Source organism: Ursus americanus, chromosome 3 (assembly GCF_024610735.1).
Source record: "Ursus americanus isolate L20-20 chromosome 3, mUrsAme1.1.p, whole genome shotgun sequence".
Classification (NCBI taxonomy): domain Eukaryota; kingdom Metazoa; phylum Chordata; class Mammalia; order Carnivora; family Ursidae; genus Ursus; species Ursus americanus.
Window position 1 is genome coordinate 101,936,566 of NC_142129.1, and position 11,128 is coordinate 101,947,693.

At 49.2% G+C, this 11,128-nt stretch overlaps 1 protein-coding gene and 1 long non-coding RNA gene across 3 annotated transcripts in view; both read left to right on the top strand.

Annotated features, from left to right (window-relative positions):
- Window positions 1–11,128, top strand: part of EGFR (epidermal growth factor receptor) — a 203,342-nt gene that overhangs the window by 75,281 nt on the left and 116,933 nt on the right. The gene's annotated exons all lie outside the window — the stretch shown is intronic.
- LOC148110446 (uncharacterized) overlaps window positions 1–11,128 on the top strand; it is a 53,831-nt gene that overhangs the window by 17,505 nt on the left and 25,198 nt on the right. Inside the window, exon 1 of the long non-coding RNA XR_015724082.1 lies at window positions 1–11,013. This exon is cut by the window's left edge and continues 17,505 nt beyond it. This is a non-coding gene — a long non-coding RNA (uncharacterized LOC148110446). The remainder of the gene's footprint in view (window positions 11,014–11,128) is intronic.

The following is an 11,128-nucleotide window of genomic DNA, read 5'->3' on the forward strand; positions in this document are numbered from 1 at the left end:
TGCAGGAACTGTCCCAGGACTCCGTCGTGAGTCAGGGCTCAGGTGCATGGGCACGTCGCCCCACAGCCTACAGTGTCCCAGGTGCCGCTCTCCCCGAGCAGCCCTGGTCACACTGCTGGTTGTTGGGATTACACAGGCGTAATTTCAGAGTCATTTTCAAGTCAACCAGCAGGCATCTGCACTCGCAAATTAAATGCCTGACACATGATTTTGCTAAGGTAATAGTTCATTACACTACAAATTACAGGGGTGCGCCTGGGGCACGTGGCCTTCACGGTCATCTGACTTCCCTGTGATTACCAGGGGCGGCCTTCCTGTCCCGTCAGCCCTGATGAAAGCTGCCTTCATCCTGCTAATGGAGACCTGGCTGCATTAGGAACCCCATTTCTTTCATGCTGACATTGTTTTTGGAATGAAAGGCCTTTGCCAATTAACTAAAATGTTGTGTGTCTCACCCCGTACCTTTGCTTGTGAAGACGTCATCATCGAGCCCTGCTGTTCGCCAGCGTGCCTAGCTGTCCTCCACTCCTCCGTCTTTCCTTCCTCTTCCACTCCCTCCATTTTTTTTTCCTGCCTCCATTTATTTATTCACTTGGCTGTGTTTTAATAACATGACACGAAAACACCTGCTCTTGGGGAAAAGTGCACTGGCGGCAGGAAGTTGGAAAGTTAGAGGGTGAACAGCGAGAACCATGCTTTCAGCCGCCCTCAGATCCTGCCGACTCCATCAGGGGCTTGGAGGTGTCCTTCCAGAATTTGTCCTCTGTGCTTTACATACAGACGTGTACAAATGTAGTGTAGGTTTTGTTCATATTTGTATAGAAATGGGTATCATTTTGCCTTTTTTGTCTTTTAACTGAACTTCATCGTGCCTGAGAGCTTTCCCGATTGCCGCAGGGACGAGACGGCCTCACCGGTGTGGCGTTCCTCGACCTCGGTGTGGCTGGCCACTGCTGCTGGACGTGTCAGTCACCGTGGGTTTGCCGGTCTGTGCTCTGGAGCTGCAGTGACCGTGTGTACACTGGCCTCTCTTGTGCGCATCCGCAGTGGTTTTCCAGAAGAGATCTGGAAGAAGACGGGCCACAAATGGATTTTTCAATAATTTTTTTAAAATTTCACTTACAGAAGTCATAATACACATCCAGGGCCCCAAATCATTAACCTTATTTTTTCTTGCATCATCTATCCTTTGAAATATTTAAAAGCCTAATTATGTCCCAGCTAAGAAATCCTGTCATTTCACCACTCTGGACTTCACCGTGCGTCTCTGAAAACACGGATTTTTCTTGTGTAATCGAATGTCATCATCACACCTAAAAACTGAACCACCGATCTTTTGTTATCTAACAACCAGTCTCGTTGGCATTTCTCCAGTTGTCTTTAAAAATGTCTTTTTACTGGTAGATTGTTGGAACCCTGATGCCAAAATTGGGCCCACACCTGCTTTCCATTATCATCTCTAATCTTCGTGCCGGATCCGCCCCTTCCCAGGGCGTGTGGGTGACTGTGGGGACCGTGCTCGGTGCATCTGTGCTGGGAAATACCCCACCTGCTGCACTTGCCTCTCGCGCTCGCCTCCAGCTCGCTAGGCGGTCTTGTCTGCCCGTGTCAGCACGAGCTGCTCAGGGGCTTGAGGAGACGCAAGGTCAGCTTCCCAGGCTGACTTCTTCCTGGGTGATACGCTCGCCTTCATCCTGCACCAGGGGCTACGTGTGTTTGTAGTTCGATACGAATGTCTGTTTTTTAAGGGAAGACTTCAGGTGATCTGCAAGCTGCACGGGAGTGCAGAGGGGTGAGGGGACAGGCTGAGACGCACAGCCAAGCCACCCCATCTCGAGGCCCGTGCTCTCTGCTGCCCCTCAAGGAGCGCTTTCTTCACTGCCTTTTTCCAGCTTCCCATGAAATAGCCATAGGATGTAGGATTCAGATACAGCAATTAAATAGAAGATAAAACATAACATAGAAGCATTTAACAGAGTGGAAAATGCGTGATTTACTAAAACCACCAATCTTACAACTTGAAGAAAGATTCACCAAATTTTTGAGAAGTGCACACATTAAGCCCTAATTGAAAAAGTCAAACCTCAACCCAGACATACGGCCGGAGTACCGAGGAACGACAAGCCACGTATGTTGAGGGAGTAATACGCTGCCATTCGGATTTTTAAAATACTAAGTGGAGCTTATCTTTCTATCTTTCTTTTAAAGACGACCATCTTGGCCTAAAGGCACGAGGCCAGTAAAAGGTAAAACTTTATCTGCCCGAAGCAGTAACTCTTATTTGTAGAAGAAATCTCATTTTAACTCTGAAGGACAGAAAATGCATTCTGGTTTTCAAGGACCTAACCTCTAGTTGTGTATTTTATAAAAGACAAACTATACTTTTATAGATGAGTTTTTTGTTCTGTGGACTTTGTTTTTACCAGACATGTGATCTCCTGGATGTGGGGTGTCGTGCTGGACACTGCTCCTTTGACGATGGTCTCGTTAGACCGTCTCAGCGGCACGGCTAGAGGGGCTCCATCCCTGTTGCCCGAGATCCCCAGGCTGCTAACTAATAGAGCCAATATTTTAACCCCAGTTTCTAAGTTAAAGATTAGTGTCCTTTCCACAGGATCAAGCTTTAAAGCTCTCAACTCTGCAAAGTGGGTCCTTCGAATTAAAGGGATCAGCAATATCTAGAAAAAAGAGCTCGGATAATAGAATATTATAATGAGTCTCCTGCCTATAGTTATGGGGTCCAAAGTGATGAGAGCTGCCATCTTGCAAGATTCTGGTGGTCGTGGTTCCTCATGCAAAGAAGTATGTGGGTTGAAAAGCTAGCAGCAGTTCAGGGTAAAGACATGAAGGGTCGCCTGGCAAGAGCCCACGGTCAGCTGTCGTCCTCTCCAGCTCCCTCTAACACACACCTCTGATCATCACCTGCCGGAGAGCAGGGCGGAGGAGAGTGGAGTGATTCAGGAAATGCCAGCTGGGGCGCCTGGGGTGGCTCAGACGGTGAAGCGTCTGGCTTCTGCTCAGGTCATGATCTCAGGGTCCTGGGATCAAGCCCCGCATTGGGCTCCCTGCTCAGTGGGAAGTCTGCTTCTCCCTCTGCCTTTCGCTCCCCCTGCTTGTGCGCGCTCTCTCTCTCAAATGAATAAATAAAATCTTTCAAAAATAAATTTTTTTTTAATTTTTAAAAAATGCCAAAGCTGCCAGTCAAGAAAGCCCGTACTGTGTTTTAGACTCTGGCCCTGACCAGTGGCGAGCCACAGTCCGTGAACTCGAACCACGGCCGGCAGAGCTTGCCTCAGAGAAGGCCCGTCTCCCCCTGAAGAGCGGCTTGCTGGTGGCAGGACCCTGCCCTAATTCGGTGAGCGCCCACGGTAGAGGTGTGGCAAAGCCGTGTGTACCAGCGTGAAGCCTTCCTAAACTCCAAGCCGCTTCTGTTCTCCCGTCGTGCCTGACTCCGAGGTGCTGAGGGCAGAACGGGCTGTAACACAATATTGTGGGGAAGATTTTGTAAATCGCCCCTTGCTTCCCTTTGATTTGGCCCAGCAATTCAGTTAGATGCTGAGTCCTGCAGATGTGTTTGAGGAGGACAGGAAATGCCCCAGAGGGTGAGATTAGGTGGCTCCCATCAGGCCGAGCGTTGCCGTAATTACTGCAGCCAGATCTGCATCAGGAGGCTTAGCTGCAGCCCGTTTGGAGCCCGCGGTGCAGTGCGCTACAAATCGTGCTCCCATCTCCATAGTGTAGCGCTCTTGCAAAGCCATAGGAGACCCCCGGCCCCCCACCCTGAAATTTTATCCACCCCCGTAAATGCGGCAAGTAAGCGGGTCCTGGTTTTCATCCCCAGAACTGCCTTTTCGATACTTACTATAGAAGAATCGGTTTGGAAGAGAGCGTTTGAGTTTTGTACCCCTTGAAGTATCTTCATGGAATCACGTCTACGTACCTTTTTCCCCAGTTCAAACCTGCTGAGCTATCAGATGTCACCTGGCACGGTGACGAGCAGATGGGTGTCATTTCTGCGCAGGGCTAATTACAGCTGCCTGCCCTGGCGTCAGCCACTGGGCAGGGCCAGCTGGCCTGGCGGCTCCCGCGGCTTGCAGGTAACACGTGCGTGTCCGATGATGTTGCTAGAGATCTGTGCATTCCGAGACTGGGTTAGACACGCTAGGGGCTTGGAGGCTTCTGCTGCTAGCAGTTATGCGATTGACCAGAGTGTTGAGTTCTAGCCCAGAAACCCATATGGACAGAGTTTACTCGGTTGGTTACCGGAACGCGTCCTCCCCTTCCTACTTGCCCAACATTTTCACATGGGCCTCTTCATTTTAATCAAAAGATTCCAAACTTAAATGGGACCTTGACAAATCATGTAGCCTGTGCCTTGATGTCCTCAACTGACAGTCTAGGGAGAGAAGGTGAAGTAGACGGTCTAAGGGGACCCTTCCAACTCACGGCGTGAGCTACTCACGCGGGGATCAGGCCAGTGGTGCCCTTTTGTCCACAGCGCTGCCTTACGACACATTTGATCTTCTCTTTGAGTTCTACGCTCCGTGTTTGAAATGATAGGAACCCTGTTTCTGTGCTTTGTCGGTGGAACGGCTTCTGTGTGGGTGATTGTGTCTGTCGTACTTACTCCTCTTGGTTTTGGAATCGCTGGCCAGCCAACTTATAACCAGAATTGGGAACAGGCCGTTAGTAACAAATCACACAGGTGGCCGAACCCATACACGCTTCCCACTGCTTCTTTCCAGGTCTGAGTCCTAGTTAATGATAAACAAAACCAGAGCACTTCTCACCTGATTGTGAAGCACCTGTCCCGACTTTTCCTTGTCCTTTCATGATATTACACAAGTTTCTATCTGGAAACAGTAATTTCTACCCATACCTGTGCACAATCAATGGTGAAGAAGTGATTTTTTTTGAGGAGGGAACTGCATTCACACCCACTCCAATTCTGATGGAGACTTTCTGCCAGAGACTGGGGGTTTTGTGTATGTAGGGTTTTTGTTTGCTTTTGTTTGTTTTGTTTTAACATATGAGAGTTTTCTTAATTTAGGGGCATGAAGAAATCTGTGTCTGTTATCGAGGCACCAAGTTCTCTAAGTGTTCACAGGCAGTGTGGTTTAGGGCTTCTCGTGGGTGTCAGTCTACCCGTGGTGGCAGCCGTGGGTGTTCCTGCTGGTGTCACTGTTCCTGGAAGCCCGGAGAGTCGCTGAGGAAGCAGGGGAGTGTGGAGGTGCCGACGGACATGGGGCAGTTGGCTCCATGAAACATCCGTTACACTGCAGATGATGGCAAAACCGTACGTGGGACAGGAAGTGCAGCCACCAAGACCTACCAATACAGCCCGTGGGAGGCGTGTATCACACACACACACACACACACACACACACACACACGAGTGCAACTTCTGTACAGATTTCTGCACAGGCTCATTGCAGTGACGTTTTCCCCATTACTAAGGAAAGTTTGTTTTCAAGAAGGGCTGCTGGACAGAATGACATCTGGTGATAACATTTATTCATTTGGAAATTAATCTTACAGCGAGTTTCCATTGACTGCTGGGGAGAAAATGAACTGGCCTAAGCGGCGTCCAGCTCCTTCCTCTCAGGAGAGAGAGCTCGCGGCCGGTCATGAGAGGCAGTTGCCTCGTTGCAGTGCCAGGTCTGGGAGGTTTGCACAGCGCTCTTCCTGAGCATGGCGACGGCGCCTCGTAGGCGTGGGCCCCCGGCTCTCGAGGTGATCGTGTGGGGGCAGGCTGGCCAGTCGTGTCAGGAGGTCTGGTCATAAAGACGTTTCCAAAGATCTAGGTTTTGGGCAGCCAAAGCCAAGTGCTTAGAGAATCCTTAAGTTGGAGGCCCCTGTCTAGGTCCTAGTTTTCTACTAAGAGCCCATAGGAAATAGGGAAATGAATGTGCTACAGAACATTCCAGCAATTCCCTTCGAACTTCGTCTTTCACGTGCGCTGGACCCTCCAAGGCTGCGAATCTGTACCATCGTCTTGGATCTGGTGTGGAGGCCGGGTGAAGAGACGTCATTCACAGTGCCGCAGCCGTATTTTTGGCCGTCGTAATGGCTCTGGCATTATATTTTCATGTGTGTTTGTCCTGCAGGCTCTAGACAGACCCTGCTCTTTGGCAGACGAGGCAGATGTCTTTGGGGTATTAGAAAGGCCCGGATGAATTCAGTAGAAGCATTTTGGACCATTCAAAATCAAGACCAGTAGTAATGCAAATTCATGGACTCTAACTTGAAGAAAAGCAAAAGAAACAGAGTTTTGGGGGGATGTCCAGACTTGGGAAACTGCTTTGCAGACTTTGGAAGACACGGGGAGGGGGCTTCTTCCTGAGTCATTTGTCTACTCTCCTATCTCAAGCGAAGACTCCAGTAATTTGGAATTGCCCTTTTCCAGGTGAAATGCCTTGCAAGTATGAACAAGAAGATAGTATTTCCTTGAGGACACTGACTTGGTCTTCTTAGTCTTTTATAACTGCCCCAGTGTCCGGACTCACGGCGTTGATGGCGTGGTCTCTTGAGACCGTGTCTGTACCCTCGAACGCTCACTGCAGTTCATGGTGCATACACTTGGGAAATGCTGAGGGAGTGAACTTGTGACCTTGGAAAAAGAGTTATTTCCAGCTAAACAGGAAAATCAGGGGCGAATGCAGGTTGGCCTGGAGCTGTATCTACAGGTAATACTGATAAGGGAAGCATTTCTGGAAGATTTGGCTGAATCGATGTCACAGAGATAGGAGAAAATTGTATTTTAGAACTGCAGTTTGTGTTTTCCTTTACTTTTGACTCAGTCAGCCCTGAAGTCATCTTGTGAGGACCGAATGTTTTACTTTTCAGTTCCACGTGGCCTTACAGAGCCGACCGCGGCTTTGAGGAAAGGGTCTTGTTTGGTTCCCTGGGCGGCCGGTCGTGCCATCTGCTCCCTGTTACCAGCTTCTGGCAGGTGCTTTCTCTTCTCCGTGTGACATCTCGGACATTCTAGTTGTCTCCACAAGCAGGGCAGATTTCCCGACAGAGGAATCCGCCCCAGACAATGCTCTCTGGGGTCCCTATCATATGCGTCCCCCGCGCCTCGCACCAAGCATCTCTGCTGGGCACCCAGACGCTCCGCCGTGTCCAGTGTCGAGCGCGTCCCCTGGGAAAACAAAGCGAGATGGAGAGCCTTCCCAGGTTGGCCTCAGATCCCGGAGGAGACAGCCGGGCGGCCGCAGCACTGGGAAACCCTTCCCCACAGGCTCAGCCCAGGGTGCGACCTAGCGCCAGCAGTCTTATCGCTTGGCTCTCTTATCTCTGGCTTTTATTTCAACAAATAAAAGAGAAAAAAATGACGTGTGTCTTAAAGGGAAGCCCTGACCCAGAGGAGGCTTCCCTCAGAAGCTAATGACGGTCAGGCTGCTGGGCCTGTCTCGTGCGGGCACACCTCGGGTCCTGCGCCCACCCCCTACGCACGGCTCAGCCCTGCTTCCGGAGGCCCCCACCCTCACTTACAGCTTCAGCCCTGAGCACACGGAGCCACCCCGTAGGGGAGCTTACCTTTCGTCAGAGCTGCTCAGTTTTCCCTCCGCCATGCAAAATCCAAAAGGTCACATGCCCTAACCTTTCTAAAACACAATTTCCTTTTATCTAAAGTACAGAAATCATGAGATAGTTGTGAGGGTTCAGTGAGGAAAGCTGCCCCATGATACACGCCAGATAGGGTTAGTGGCCGTTACTGTTATTATTAGTGTCCTCTGTCTCCAGCAGGCATGCCATAGAGGAGTCACTTCAGCGGTGCCATGGTCGGTGCTGTGGTCGGCCCTGTCGTCCGGCAGAGACAGCCCTGCTTCCACCAACCATTGCCCTGCTCTGTGCAGCTGTGGGAGTTTAGGCCAGTGTAGGCTCTGCGCCTCAGTTTCCTGATTTGTGCAAGGAGAATGAATACCTGATATCAAAGGATCACACACACACACACACACACACACACACAGGGGGTGCCTGGGTGGCTCAGTCGGTGAAGCGTCTGCCTTCAGCTCGGGTCATGATCCCGGGGTCCTGGGATCGCGTCCCACATCCGGCTCCCTGCTCAGCGGGGAGCCTGCTTCTCCCTCTCCCTCTGCCTCTCCCCCTGCTTGTGCTCTCTCTCTCTCATAAATAAATAAATCCTAAAAAAAAGAGAGAAACACAAGGTAAAATAATATTTACTAGTCAAGAGGGAGAAAGTGAAACTCATTTCTGTCCACTTTTTACAGAAGGAAACACGGACATTCAGCTTGAGGCGAGTAAAGTACAAACGTGAATCCCAGGACCCAGCTCAGCCTTTCCCCTCACTCACACTGATACACAGCCTCAAATATTTTTCAGCGTCCTTTTTTCAAACTTAGTCTCACATGATCTATTAGCAGGAAATGATCCTAGTTGTGCAGCTTACCTCCAAGGGACCGAGGATAAATGTGACACAAACCTACCAGTGTCTGAGAAGCAATCTCCAGGTGGGGAAACCAAGTCACAGGAACAGTGCCCAGAGCATGCATGCTGGTGTGCAGTGGGGCACCGTGCAGAAACGATACCTTACATGCGCCTCCGTCTTCACAGTTAAAGTACACGTACACACACCGAGTTCATCTCGCTTGGAGCCTACATTAATATCCAGCAGGCGGGAGCCTCAGCATCAGCTTTTAGGACGGAAGCAGGTAGAACGCACACGGAAGTCGGGCAAATGAGTGTGCACCAGAAACTCCTTTTCCCTTGGCCAACCCTTAGTTCAGTGGTTCTCAGCTCCCACTGGCCGTTGGAAGCTCTGAAGAGCTTTTAAACGCCAGTGCCTACCCCAGAGTGATTAATTCAGACTCTGCAAATAGTATTTTTTAAAAGCCCTCCAGTGCCTTAGTATGACTTACTGAACATCTGACCCAAAAGGCAGTTGACAAGTTTTTCCCTTCAGTTTTCTTGTTTGTGTACGGAAGTTCCCCACCCGTGTCTTCTCGGTTTGGCACCTCCTGGTTCCAGTTCAGAGCAGTGCTGGCTCTGCCAGTCAGATTCCAACGTATGACAACTTCCTAGAAAAGTGAAGTGGGATTTGTCTCTCCACCACGTGTTAAAGTGAATTTGTGCATTAGGAAGTTTCTTCTTACTGATGGCAGTTGTCTGGTTATCGTACAACAGTTCTGTTTCTGACCAGTTTACAGTTACATTGGATTAAAGACCTGTGTTGGCACCTCCTGAGTTACTGTCAGCGACGGCTGGTTACTAGAGGATTCATTCGCTCATTCACGCATGTATTCCGTAAGCATCTCTGGGTGTCCATGAAGAACCTATTGACTGTTGGGCCCCTCTGGGTGTGTAGACCTGAGGTAGGCTTAACCTGCCTGCTCCTTCCCCCCATTGGGACAGTCCTATGAGGACACAACCCGTTGTTAGTGTAAGTGGATTTAATACACCTCTTGGTATCACGACAAGCCCTGTTCTTAGCTCCCTTGTTTGTTGACCTGAATTTTACCTTTTGGGTTCACTTTCCTCGGATATGAAATTTCAATATTAATAGATGCTATTGGCTGGGTCCTTAACCTATTCTGCAACAAATTACTTATCTTCAGCTCGTTTGTGCCTCCCCACTTTGCTTCCACACGTGTGACGCCCAGAGGGATGGATGGTACTTCGTAGCTCTCACATGGGCTGTCCAGACAGGGGCTCACCTCCTCACCCTTGAGGCTTCTCACTCAATACTCAGGAGGGTGACTCTTTGAGAACCTCAAAGATCTTCAACTCCAAATCGCTTTTTATGCCTACTCCCAGGACATTGGAGCTGTTTTACTTCAGAAATCTTAAAGCTTAATATCACAAGCCCAAAATTAATACTACCATTAAAAAAAAATTGCTAGGGTTGCACAAACACGTACTTCATTTTTTCATGGTGAAGCTCTTGTCCCTTTATCTAAGGATGTGTTCCCTTAAATTCTAGCCTTGAAGCCTTCGTTCTGTCTTCATCATCTCTTCAGATGGCTTCCAGCGCAACCCTCTGTCTTGGTTTGGGGAGGACCAAAGCCTATATGCGTGTAACTTACCATCATAGTGGATTCGAAGTCAGTTGTCTGTCGGAAGGTCAGCCGTGCGCCTTGGTGTTCTCAGGACACTCTTTCCTTTTCTGTAGGTACACCGTGTGTTGGCTGTGTTAACAGGACTGGCTGAGGGCTGCCCTGTGGTGTTAGACTAAGAGAGATTTGGACAAGCTGATGAGACATGTTCAGTTCTTCTGTGTCCAACCTTCCAAGCATCCTGATAATTACTGTCATTGCTTCTGCAATTAGAAGCTCTTTTTCTTTCTGTTAATTTACATAAAGCTCACTTTGCAAATTCTTGACAGAATGAAGACTTTAAACTTGTAGTTGAGATGGTTTTCCATTTATATTGACCAAAGTACTCGGTAACAATTACAGATCCTGTAAAATGTACCCACGTGTATTGAAATTTGTTTTAGAGTTAACTGCGAGGCACCAGTGGACTAAAGTCTGAATGCGTGTAATGGAAATAAGAGATCTTTGCAATTCATGCTTCGTGTTTTCTGCTCCTGTATAAAAATTATACCAAGCAATGGAATTAGATAGCAGAGATCACCTGTTACTTAAAAACAACAAATTCTATGTATGGCTCTTTAACCTCCAGGAACATAACGAAGCATTGTGATCTCAGGGACCAGGAAACCAAACTGTTTTTTCCGCCCTGACATAAATTTCTGCTCTAATGGGTGTTCCAGGCCAAGCTGCGCCTGATGAAACTTCCACTTTCACATTCGTCATGTAGAAGTGTTTGGTTCCCTAGGAAAAGAAAGCTCTCTCTCTCTTACACTGGTGACGGAGTCTGCACACATTGTCCTCCCCTGTCCGCTGCAGTGCGGCTTGGGAGTCAGGCAGAGCGCTGGGGTGGCGGTGTTCCTTGATCGCTCCCTTCCCCAAGTTCCTGGAGTCTCTGCCTGGATCAGATGTTAACCAGGCCCGTGTGAAGGATCTCATGGAATGGAATGGCCGTAAGGTAAACTCATTACCCTTGCTCCTCACCAATCCCCAGGCGCAGGTTACTAGCTTCTTTAGACTGATGAGGGAATTGGGACCTATCCAAGGCCAGGGCGCCTGTGCTCTCTCTGACG